This window comes from Phalangium opilio, unplaced genomic scaffold (genome assembly GCF_054372755.1).
Source record: "Phalangium opilio isolate 3A_F unplaced genomic scaffold, DU_Popi_V2 ptg000082l_1, whole genome shotgun sequence".
NCBI lineage: Eukaryota > Metazoa > Arthropoda > Arachnida > Opiliones > Phalangiidae > Phalangium > Phalangium opilio.
The window spans coordinates 14,592,248-14,602,464 of NW_028324189.1; the positions used below are offsets into that span (position 1 = coordinate 14,592,248).

General features: G+C 45.5%; 1 non-coding gene across 1 annotated transcript; it reads left to right on the forward strand.

The window, feature by feature from the left end:
• Positions 1-494: 494 nt before the first annotated feature.
• On the forward strand, positions 495-567 carry TRNAI-GAU (transfer RNA isoleucine (anticodon GAU)). Its single transcript has one exon. It is a non-coding gene; the product is annotated as a tRNA-Ile (tRNA).
• Positions 568-10,217: the final 9,650 nt, after the last annotated feature.

A 10,217-nucleotide genomic window follows, 5' to 3' on the forward strand; every position in this document is an offset into this window, starting at 1 on the left:
AACGTAAAAAGCCAAAGTTTTTCTACAATTACTGACGACCATTTAATTTTTGGGCTTCCGTAGCGCAATGGTTAGCTCGTTCAGCTGTTATTCAAAAGACTGGTGGTTCGAGCCCACCCGGGAGCGGTGATTTAAGATCTCAAATGTAACGTAAAAAGCCAAAGTTTTTCCACAATACTTGACGACCATTTAATTTTTGGGCTTCCGTGGCGCAATGGTTAGCGCGTTCGGCTGTTAACCGAAAGGTTGGTGGTTCGAGCCCATCCGTGAGCGGTGTTGTGAGGTCTCAGATATGATGTAAAAAGACAAAGTTTTTCTACAATACCTGACGACCATTTCATTTCTGAGCTTTCTTATCTCCATGGTTAGCGCGTTCGGTTGTTAACCAAAAGGTTGGTGGTTCGAGCCCACCCGGGAGCGGTGTTGTGAAGTCTCAAATGAAACGTAAAAAGCCAAAGTTTTTCCACAATACCTGACGACCATTTAATTTTTGGGCTTCCGTGGCGCAATGGTTAGCGCGTTCGGCTGATAACCGAAAGGTTGGTGGTTCGAGCCCATCCGGGAGCGGTGTTGTGAGGTCTCAGATGTGACGTAAAAACTCAAAGTTTTTCCACAATACCTGACGACCATTTCATTCCTGAGCTTCCTTGGCTCCATGGTTAGCGCGTTCGGCTGTTAACCAAAAGGTTGGTGGTTCGCGCCCACCCGGGAGCGGTGTTGTGAAGTCTCAAATGTAACGTAAAAATCCAAAATTTTCCACAATACCTGACGAACATTTAATTTTTGGGCTTCCATTGCGCAATGGTTAGCGCGTTCGGCTGTTAACCGAAAGGTTGGTGGTTCGAGCCCATCCGGGAGCGGTGTTGTGAGGTCTCAGATGTGACGTAAAAAGTCAAAGTTTTTCAACAATACCTGACGACCATTTATTTTCTGAGCTTCCATGGCTCAATGGTTAGCGCGTTCGGCTGTTAACCGAAAGGTTGGTGGTTCGTGCCCACCCAGGAGCGGTGTTGTGAGATCTCAAATGTAACGTAAAAATTCAAAGTTTTTCCACAATACCTGACGAACATTTAATTTTTGGGCTTCCGTGGCGCAGTGGTTAGCGCGTTTAGCTGTTATTCAAAAACTGGTGGTTTGAGCCCTCCCGGGAGCGGTGATGTGAGATCTCAAGTGTAACGTAAAAATTCAAAGTTTTTCCACCATACCTGACGAACAGTTAATTTTTGGGCTTCCATTGCACAATGGTTAGCGCGTTCGGCTGTTAACCGAAAGGTTGGTGGTTCGAGCCCATCCGGGAGCGGTGTTGTGAGGTCTCAGATGTAACGTAAAATTTCAGAGTTTTTCCACAATACCTGACGACCATTTATTTTCTGAACTTCCATGGCTCAATGGTTAGCGCGTTCGGCTGTTAACCGAAAGGTTGTTGGTTCGAGCCCACCCAGGAGCGGTGTTGTGAGATCTAAGATGTAACGTAAAAATCCAAAATTTTTCCACAATACCTGACGAACATTTAATTTTTGGGCTTCCATTGCGCAATGGTAAGCGCGTTCTGCTGTTAACCGAAAGGTTGGTGGTTCGAGCCCATCCGGGAGCGGTGTTGTGAGGTCTCAGATGTGACGTAAAAAGTCAAAGTTTTTCAACAATACCTGACGACCGTTTATTTTCTGAGCTTCCATGGCTCAATGGTTAGCGCGTTCGGCTGTTAACCGAAAGGTTGGTGGTTCGTGCCCACCCGGGAGCGATGTTGTGAGATCTCAAATGTAACGTAAAAATTCAAAGTTTTTCCACAATACCTGACGAACATTTAATTCTTGGGCTTCCGTGGCGCAGTGGTTAGCGCGTTTAGCTGTTATTCAAAAAACTGGTGGTTTGAGCCCTCCCGGGAGCGGTGATGTGAGATCTCAAGTGTAACGTAAAAATTCAAAGTTTTTCCACAATACCTGACGAACAGTTAATTTTTGGGCTTCCATTGCGCAATGGTTAGCGCGTTCGGCTGTTAACCGAAAGGTTGGTGGTTCGAGTCCATCCGGGAGCGGTGTTGTGAGGTCTCAGATGTAACGTAAAATGTCAGAGTTTTTCCACAATACCTGACGACCATTTATTTTCTGAACTTCCATGGCTCAATGGTTAGCGCGTTCGGCTGTTAACCGAAAGGTTGGTGGTTCGAGCCCACCCGGGAGCGGTGTTGTGAGATCTCAAATGTAACGTAAAAATCCAAATTTTTCCCACAATACCTGACGAACATTTAATTTTTGGGCTTCCGTTGCGCAATGGTTAGCGCGTTCAGCTGTTAATAGAAAGGTTGGTGGTTCGAGCCCACTCGGGAGCGTTGTTGTGAGATCTCAAATGTAACGTAAAAATCCAAAGTTTTTCCACAATACCTGACGAACATTTAATTTTTGGGCTTCCATTGCTCAATGGTTAGCGCGTTTGGCTGTTAACCGAAAGGTTGGTGGTTCGTGCCCACCCGGGAGCGGTGTTGTGAGATCTCAAATGTAACGTAAAAATTCAAAGTTTTTCCACAATACCTGACGAACATTTAATTTTTGCGCTTCCGTTGCGCGATGGTTAGCGCGTTTAGCTGTTATTCAAAAAACTGGTGGTTTGAGCCCTCCCGGGAGCGGTGATGTGAGATCTCAAGTGTAACGTAAAAATTCAAAGTTTTTCCACAATGACTGACGAACAGTTAATTTTTGGGCTTCCATTGCGCAATGGTTAGCGCGTTCGGCTGTTAACCGAAAGGTTGGTGGTTCGAGCCCATCCGGGAGCGGTGTTGTGAGGTCTCAGATGTAACGTAAAATGTCAGAGTTTTTCCACAATACCTGACGACCATTTATTTTCTGAACTTCCATGGCTCAATGGTTAGCGCGTTCGGCTGTTAACCGAAAGGTTGGTGGTTCGAGCCCACCCAGGAGCGGTGTTGTGAGATCTAAGATGTAACGTAAAAATTCAAAGTTTTTCCACAATACCTGACGAACATTTAATTTTTGGGCTTCCGTTGCGCAATGGTTAGCGCGATCAGCTGTTAATAGAAAGGTTGGTGGTTCGATCCCACTCGGGAGCGGTGTTGTGAGATCTCAAATGTAACGTAAAAAACAAAAGTTTTTCCACAATGCCTGACGAACAGTTAATTTTTGGGCTTCCATTGCGCAATGGTTAGCGCGTTCGGCTGTTAACCGAAAGGGTGGTGGTTCGAGCCCATCCGGGAGCGGTGTTGTGAGGTCTCATATGTAACGTAAAATGTCAGAGTTTTTCCACAATACCTGACGACCATTGATTTTCTAAGCTTCCATGGCTCAATGGTTAGCACGTTCGGCTGTTAACCGAAAGGTTGTTGGTTCGAGCCCACCCGGGAGCGGTGTTGTGAGATCTAAGATGTAACGTAAAAATCCAAAATTTTTCCACAAAACCTGACGAACATTTAATTTTTCGGCTTCCATGGCTCAATGGTTAGCGCGTTCGGCTTTTAACCGAAAGGTTGTTGGTTCGAGCCCACCCGGGAGTGGTGTTGTGAGATCTCAAATGTAACGTAAAAATCCAAACTTTTTCCACAATACCTGAAGAACATTTAATTTTTGGGCTTCCGTGGCGCAGTGGTTAGCGCGTTCAGCTGTTATTCACAAAAATGGTGGTTTGAGCCCTCCCGGGAGCGGTGTTGTGAGATCTCAAGTGTAACGTAAAAATTCAAAGTTTTTCCACAATACCTGACGAACATTTAATTTTTGGGCTTCCGTTGCGCAATGGTTAGCGCGTTCAGCTGTTAATCGAAAGGTTGGTGGTTCGAGCCCACCCGGGAGCGGTGTTGTGAGGTCTCAGATGTGACGTAAAAAGTCAAAAATTTTCCACAATACCTGACGACCATTTATTTTCTGAGCTTCCATGGCTCAATGGTTAGCGCCTTCGGCTGTTAACCGAAAGGTTGGTGGTTCGAGCCCACCCGGAAGCGGTGTTGTGAGGTCTCAGATGTGACGTAAAAAGTCAAGTTTTTCCACAATACCTGACGAACATTTAATTTTTGGGCTTCCATTGCGCAATGATTAGCGCGTTCGGCTGTTAACCGAAAGGTTGGTGGTTTGAGCCCTCCCGGGAGCGGTGTTGTGAGATCTCAAGTGTAACGTAAAAATCCAAAGTTTTTTCACAATACCTGACGAACATTTAATTTTTGGGCTTCCGTTGCGCAATGGTTAGCGCGTTCAGCTGTTAATAGAAAGGTTGGTATTTCGAGCCCACTCGGGAGCGGTGTTGTGAGATCTCAAATGTAACGTAAAAATTCAAAGTTTTTCCACAATACCTGACGAACATTTAATTTTTGGGCGTCCGTTGCGCAATGGTTAGCGCGTTCAGCTGTTAATAGAAAGGTTGGTGGTTCGAGCCCACTCGGGAGCGGTGTTGTGAGATCTCAAATGTAACGTAAAAATCCAATGTTTTTCCACAATACCTGACGAACATTTAATTTTTGGGCTTCCGTTGCGCAATGGTTAGCGCGTTCGGCTGTTAACCGAAAGGTTGGTGGTTCGAGCCCATCCGGGAGCGATGTTGTGAGGTCTTAGATGTGACGTAAAATCCAAAGTTTTTCCACAATACCTGAAGACCATATCATTTTCGGGCTTCCGTTGCGCAATGGTTAGCGCGTTCAGCTGTTAAAAGAAAGGTTGGTGGTTCGAGCCCACTCGGGAGCGGTGTTGTGAGATCTCAAATGTAACGTAAAAATCCAAAGTTTTTCCACAATACCTGACGACCATTTATTTTCTGAGCTTCCATGGCTCAATGGTTAGCGCGTTCGGCTGTTAATCGAAAGGTTGGTGTTCGAGACCACCCGTGAGCGGTGTTGTGAGATCTCAAATGTAACGGAAAAATTCAAAGTTTTTCCACAATACCTGACGAACATTTAATTTTTGGGCTTCCGTTGCGCAATGGTTAGCGCGTTCAGCTGTTAATAGAAAGGTTGGTGGTTCGAGCCCTCCCGGGAGCGGTGTTGTGAGATCTTATGTGTAACGTAAAAATTCAAAGTTTTTCCACAATACCTGACGAACATTTAATTTTTGGGCTTCCGTTGCGCAATGGTTAGCGCGTTCAGCTGTTAGTCGAAAGGTTGGTGGTTCGAGCCCACCCGGGAGCGGTGTTGTGAGGTCTCAGATGTGACGTAAAAAGTCAAAGTTTTTCCACAATACCTGACGACCATTTATTTTCTGAGCTTCCATAGCTCAATGGTTAGCGCTTTCGGCTGTTAACCGAAAGGTTGGTGGTTCGAGCCCACCCGGGAGCGGTGTTGTGAGATCTCAAATGTAACGTAAAAATTCAAAGTTTTTCCACAATACCTGACGAACATTTAATTTTTGGGCTTCCGTTGCGCAATGGTTAGCGCGTTCAGCTGTTAATAGAAAGGTTGGTGGTTCGAGCCCACTCGGGAGCGGTGTTGTGAGATCTCAAATGTAACGTAAAAATCCAAAGTTTTTCCACAATACCTGACGAACATTTAATTTTTGGGCATCCGTTGCGCAATGGTTAGCGCGTTCGGCTGTTAACCGAAAGGTTGGTGGTTCGAGCCCATCCGGGAGCGGTGTTGTGAGATCTCAAATGTAACGTAAAAATTCAAAGTTTTTCCACAATACCTGACGAACATTTAATTTTTGGGCGTCCGTTGCGCAATGGTTAGCGCGTTCAGCTGTTAATAGAAAGGTTGGTGGTTCGAGCCCACTCGGGAGCGGTGTTGTGAGATCTCAAATGTAACGTAAAAATCCAATGTTTTTCCACAATACCTGACGAACATTTAATTTTTGGGCTTCCGTTGCGCAATGGTTAGCGCGTTCGGCTGTTAACCGAAAGGTTGGTGGTTCGAGCCCATCCGGGAGCGGTGTTGTGAGGTCTTAGATGTAACGTAAAATCCAAAGTTTTTCCACAATACCTGAAGACCATATCATTTTCGGGCTTCCGTTGCGCAATGGTTAGCGCGTTCAGCTGTTAAAAGAAAGGTTGGTGGTTCGAGCCCACTCGGGAGCGGTGTTGTGAGATCTCAAATGTAACGTAAAAATCCAAAGTTTTTCCACAATACCTGACGACCATTTATTTTCTGAGCTTCCATGGCTCAATGGTTAGCGCGTTCGGCTGTTAATCGAAAGGTTGGTGTTCGAGACCACCCGTGAGCGGTGTTGTGAGATCTCAAATGTAACGGAAAAATTCAAAGTTTTTCCACAATACCTGACGAACATTTAATTTTTGGGCTTCCGTTGCGCAATGGTTAGCGCGTTCAGCTGTTAATAGAAAGGTTGGTGGTTCGAGCCCACTCGGGAACGGTGTTGTGAGATCTCAAATGTAACGTAAAAATCCAAAGTTTTTCCACAATACCTGACGAACATTTATTTTTTGGGCTTCCGTTGCGCAATGGTTAGCGCGTTCAGCTGTTAATAGAAAGGTTGGTGGTTCGAGCCCACTCGGGAGCGGTGTTGTGAGATCTCAAATGTAACGCAAAAATCCAAAGTTTTTCCACAATACCTGACGAACATTTAATTTTTGGGCTTCCGTTGCGCAATGGTTAGCGCGTTCGGCTGTTAACCGAAAGGTTGGTGGTTTGAGCCCTCCCGGGAGCGGTGTTGTGAGATCTTATGTGTAACGTAAAAATTCAAAGTTTTTCCACAATACCTGACGAACATTTAATTTTTGGGCTTCCGTTGCGCAATGGTTAGCGCGTTCAGCTGTTAGTCGAAAGGTTGGTGGTTCGAGCCCACCCGGGAGCGGTGTTGTGAGGTCTCAGATGTGACGTAAAAAGTCAAAGTTTTTCCACAATACCTGACGACCATTTATTTTCTGAGCTTCCATAGCTCAATGGTTAGCGCTTTCGGCTGTTAACCGAAAGGTTGGTGGTTCGAGCCCACCCGGGAGCGGTGTTGTGAGATCTCAAATGTAACGTAAAAATTCAAAGTTTTTCCACAATACCTGACGAACATTTAATTTTGGGCTTCCGTTGCGCAATGGTTAGCGCGTTCGGCTGTTAATCGAAAGGTTGGTGGTTCGAGCCCACTCGGGAGCGGTGTTGTGAGATCTCAAATGCAACGTAAAAATCCAAAGTTTTTCCACAATACCTGACGAACATTTAATTTTTGGGCTTCCGTTGCGCAATGGTTAGCGCGTTCAGCTGTTAATAGAAAGGTTGGTGGTTCGAGCCCACTTGGGAGCGGTGTTGTGAGATCTCAAATGTAACGTAAAAATCCAAAGTTTTTCCACAATACCTGACGAACATTTAATTTTTGGGCATCCGTTGCGCAATGGTTAGCGCGTTCGGCTGTTAACCGAAAAGTTGGTGGTTCGAGCCCATCCGGGAGCGGTGTTGTGAGATCTCAAATGTAACGTAAAAATTCAAAGTTTTTCCACAATACCTGACGAACATTTAATTTTTGGGCGTCCGTTGCGCAATGGTTAGCGCGTTCAGCTGTTAATAGAAAGGTTGGTGGTTCGAGCCCACTCGGGAGCGGTGTTGAGAGATCTCAAATGTAACGTAAAAATCCAATGTTTTTCCACAATACCTGACGAACATTTAATTTTTGGGCTTCCGTTGCGCAATGGTTAGCGCGTTCGGCTGTTAACCGAAAGGTTGGTGGTTCGAGCCCATCCGGGAGCGGTGTTGTGAGGTCTTAGATGTAACGTAAAATCCAAAGTTTTTCCACAATACCTGAAGACCATATCATTTTCGGGCTTCCGTTGCGCAATGGTTAGCGCGTTCAGCTGTTAAAAGAAAGGTTGGTGGTTCGAGCCCACTCGGGAGCGGTGTTGTGAGATCTCAAATGTAACGTAAAAATCCAAAGTTTTTCCACAATACCTGACGACCATTTATTTTCTGAGCTTCCATGGCTCAATGGTTAGCGCGTTCAGCTGTTAATAGAAAGGTTGGTGGTTCGAGCCCACTCGGGAACGGTGTTGTGAGATCTCAAATGTAACGTAAAAATCCAAAGTTTTTCCACAATACCTGACGAACATTTAATTTTTGGGCTTCCGTTGCGCAATGGTTAGCGCGTTCAGCTGTTAATAGAAAGGTTGGTGGTTCGAGCCCACTCGGGAGCGGTGTTGTGAGATCTCAAATGTAACGTAAAAATCCAAAGTTTTTCCACAATACCTGACGAACATTTAATTTTTGGGCTTCCGTTGCGCAATGGTTAGCGCGTTCGGCTGTTAACCGAAAGGTTGGTGGTTCGAGCCCAACCGGGAGCGGTGTTGTGAGATCTAAGATGTAACGTAAAAATCCAAAGTTTTTCCACAATACCTGACGAACATTTAATTTTTGGGCTTCCGTTGCGCAATGGTTAGCGCGTTCGGCTGTTAACCGAAAGGTTGGTGGTTCGAGCCCAACCGGGAGCGGTGTTGTGAGATCTAAGATGTAACGTAAAATGTCACAGTTTTTCCACAATACCTGACGACCATTTATTTTCTGAGCTTCCATGGCTCAATAGTTAGAGCGTTTGGCTGTTAACCGAAAGGTTGGTGGTTTGAGCCCTCCCGGGAGCGGTGTTGTGAGATCTCAAGTGTAACGTAAAAATTCAAAGTTTTTCCACAATACCTGACGAACATTTAATTTTTGGGCTTCCGTTGCGCAATGGTTAGCGCGTTCAGCTGTTAATAGAAAGGTTGGTGGTTCGAGCCCACTCGGGAACGGTGTTGTGAGATCTCAAATGTAACGTAAAAATCCAAAGTTTTTCCACAATACCTGACGAAAATTTAATTTTTGGGCTTCCGTTGCGCAATGGTTAGCGCGTTCAGCTGTTAATAGAAAGGTTGGTGGTTCGAGCCCACTCGGGAGCGGTGTTGTGAGATCTCAAATGTAACGTAAAAATCCAAAGTTTTTCCACAATAACTGACGAACATTTAATTTTTGGGCTTCCGTTGCGCAATGGTTAGCGCGTTCGGCTGTTAACCGAAAGGTTGGTGGTTTGAGCCCTCCCGGGAGCGGTGTTGTGAGATCTTATGTGTAACGTAAAAATTCAAAGTTTTTCCACAATACCTGACGAACATTAAATTTTTGGGCTTCCGTTGCGCAATGGTTAGCGCGTTCAGCTGTTAGTCGAAAGGTTGGTGGTTCGAGCCCACCCGGGAGCGGTGTTGTGAGGTCTCAGATGTGACGTAAAAAGTCAAAGTTTTTCCACAATACCTGACGACCATTTATTTTCTGAGCTTCCATAGCTCAATGGTTAGCGCTTTCGGCTGTTAACCGAAAGGTTGGTGGTTCGAGCCCACCCGGGAGCGGTGTTGTGAGATCTCAAATGTAACGTAAAAATTCAAAGTTTTTCCACAATACCTGACGAACATTTAATTTTTGGGCTTCCGTTGCGCAATGGTTAGCGCGTTCGGCTGTTAACCGAAAGGTTGGTGGTTCGAGCCCAACCGGGAGCGGTGTTGTGAGATCTAAGATGTAACGTAAAATGTCAGAGTTTTTCCACAATACCTGACGACCATTTATTTTCTGAGCTTCCATGGCTCAATAGTTAGCGCGTTTGGCTGTTAACCGAAAGGTTGGTGGTTTGAGCCCTCCCGGGAGCGGTGTTGTGAGATCTCAAGTGTAACGTAAAAATTCAAAGTTTTTCCACAATACCTGACGAACATTTAATTTTTGGGCTTCCATTGCGCAATGATTAGCGCGTTCGGCTGTTAACCGAAAGGTTGGTGGTTCGAGCCCATCCGGGAGCGGTGTTGTGAGGTCTTAGATGTAACGTAAAATCCAAAGTTTTTCCACAATACCTGAAGACCATATCATTTTCGGGCTTCCGTTGCGCAATGGTTAGCGCGTTCAGCTGTTAAAAGAAAGGTTGGTGGTTCGAGCCCACTCGGGAGCGGTGTTGTGAGATCTCAAATGTAACGTAAAAATCCAAAGTTTTTCCACAATACCTGACGACCATTTATTTTCTGAGCTTCCATGGCTCAATGGTTAGCGCGTTCGGCTGTTAATCGAAAGGTTGGTGTTCGAGACCACCCGTGAGCGGTGTTGTGAGATCTCAAATGTAACGGAAAAATTCAAAGTTTTTCCACAATACCTGACGAACATTTAATTTTTGGGCTTCCGTTGCGCAATGGTTAGCGCGTTCAGCTGTTAATAGAAAGGTTGGTGGTTCGAGCCCACTCGGGAACGGTGTTGTGAGATCTCAAATGTAACGTAAAAATCCAAAGTTTTTCCACAATACCTGACGAACATTTAATTTTTGGGCTTCCGTTGCGCAATGGTTAGCGCGTTCAGC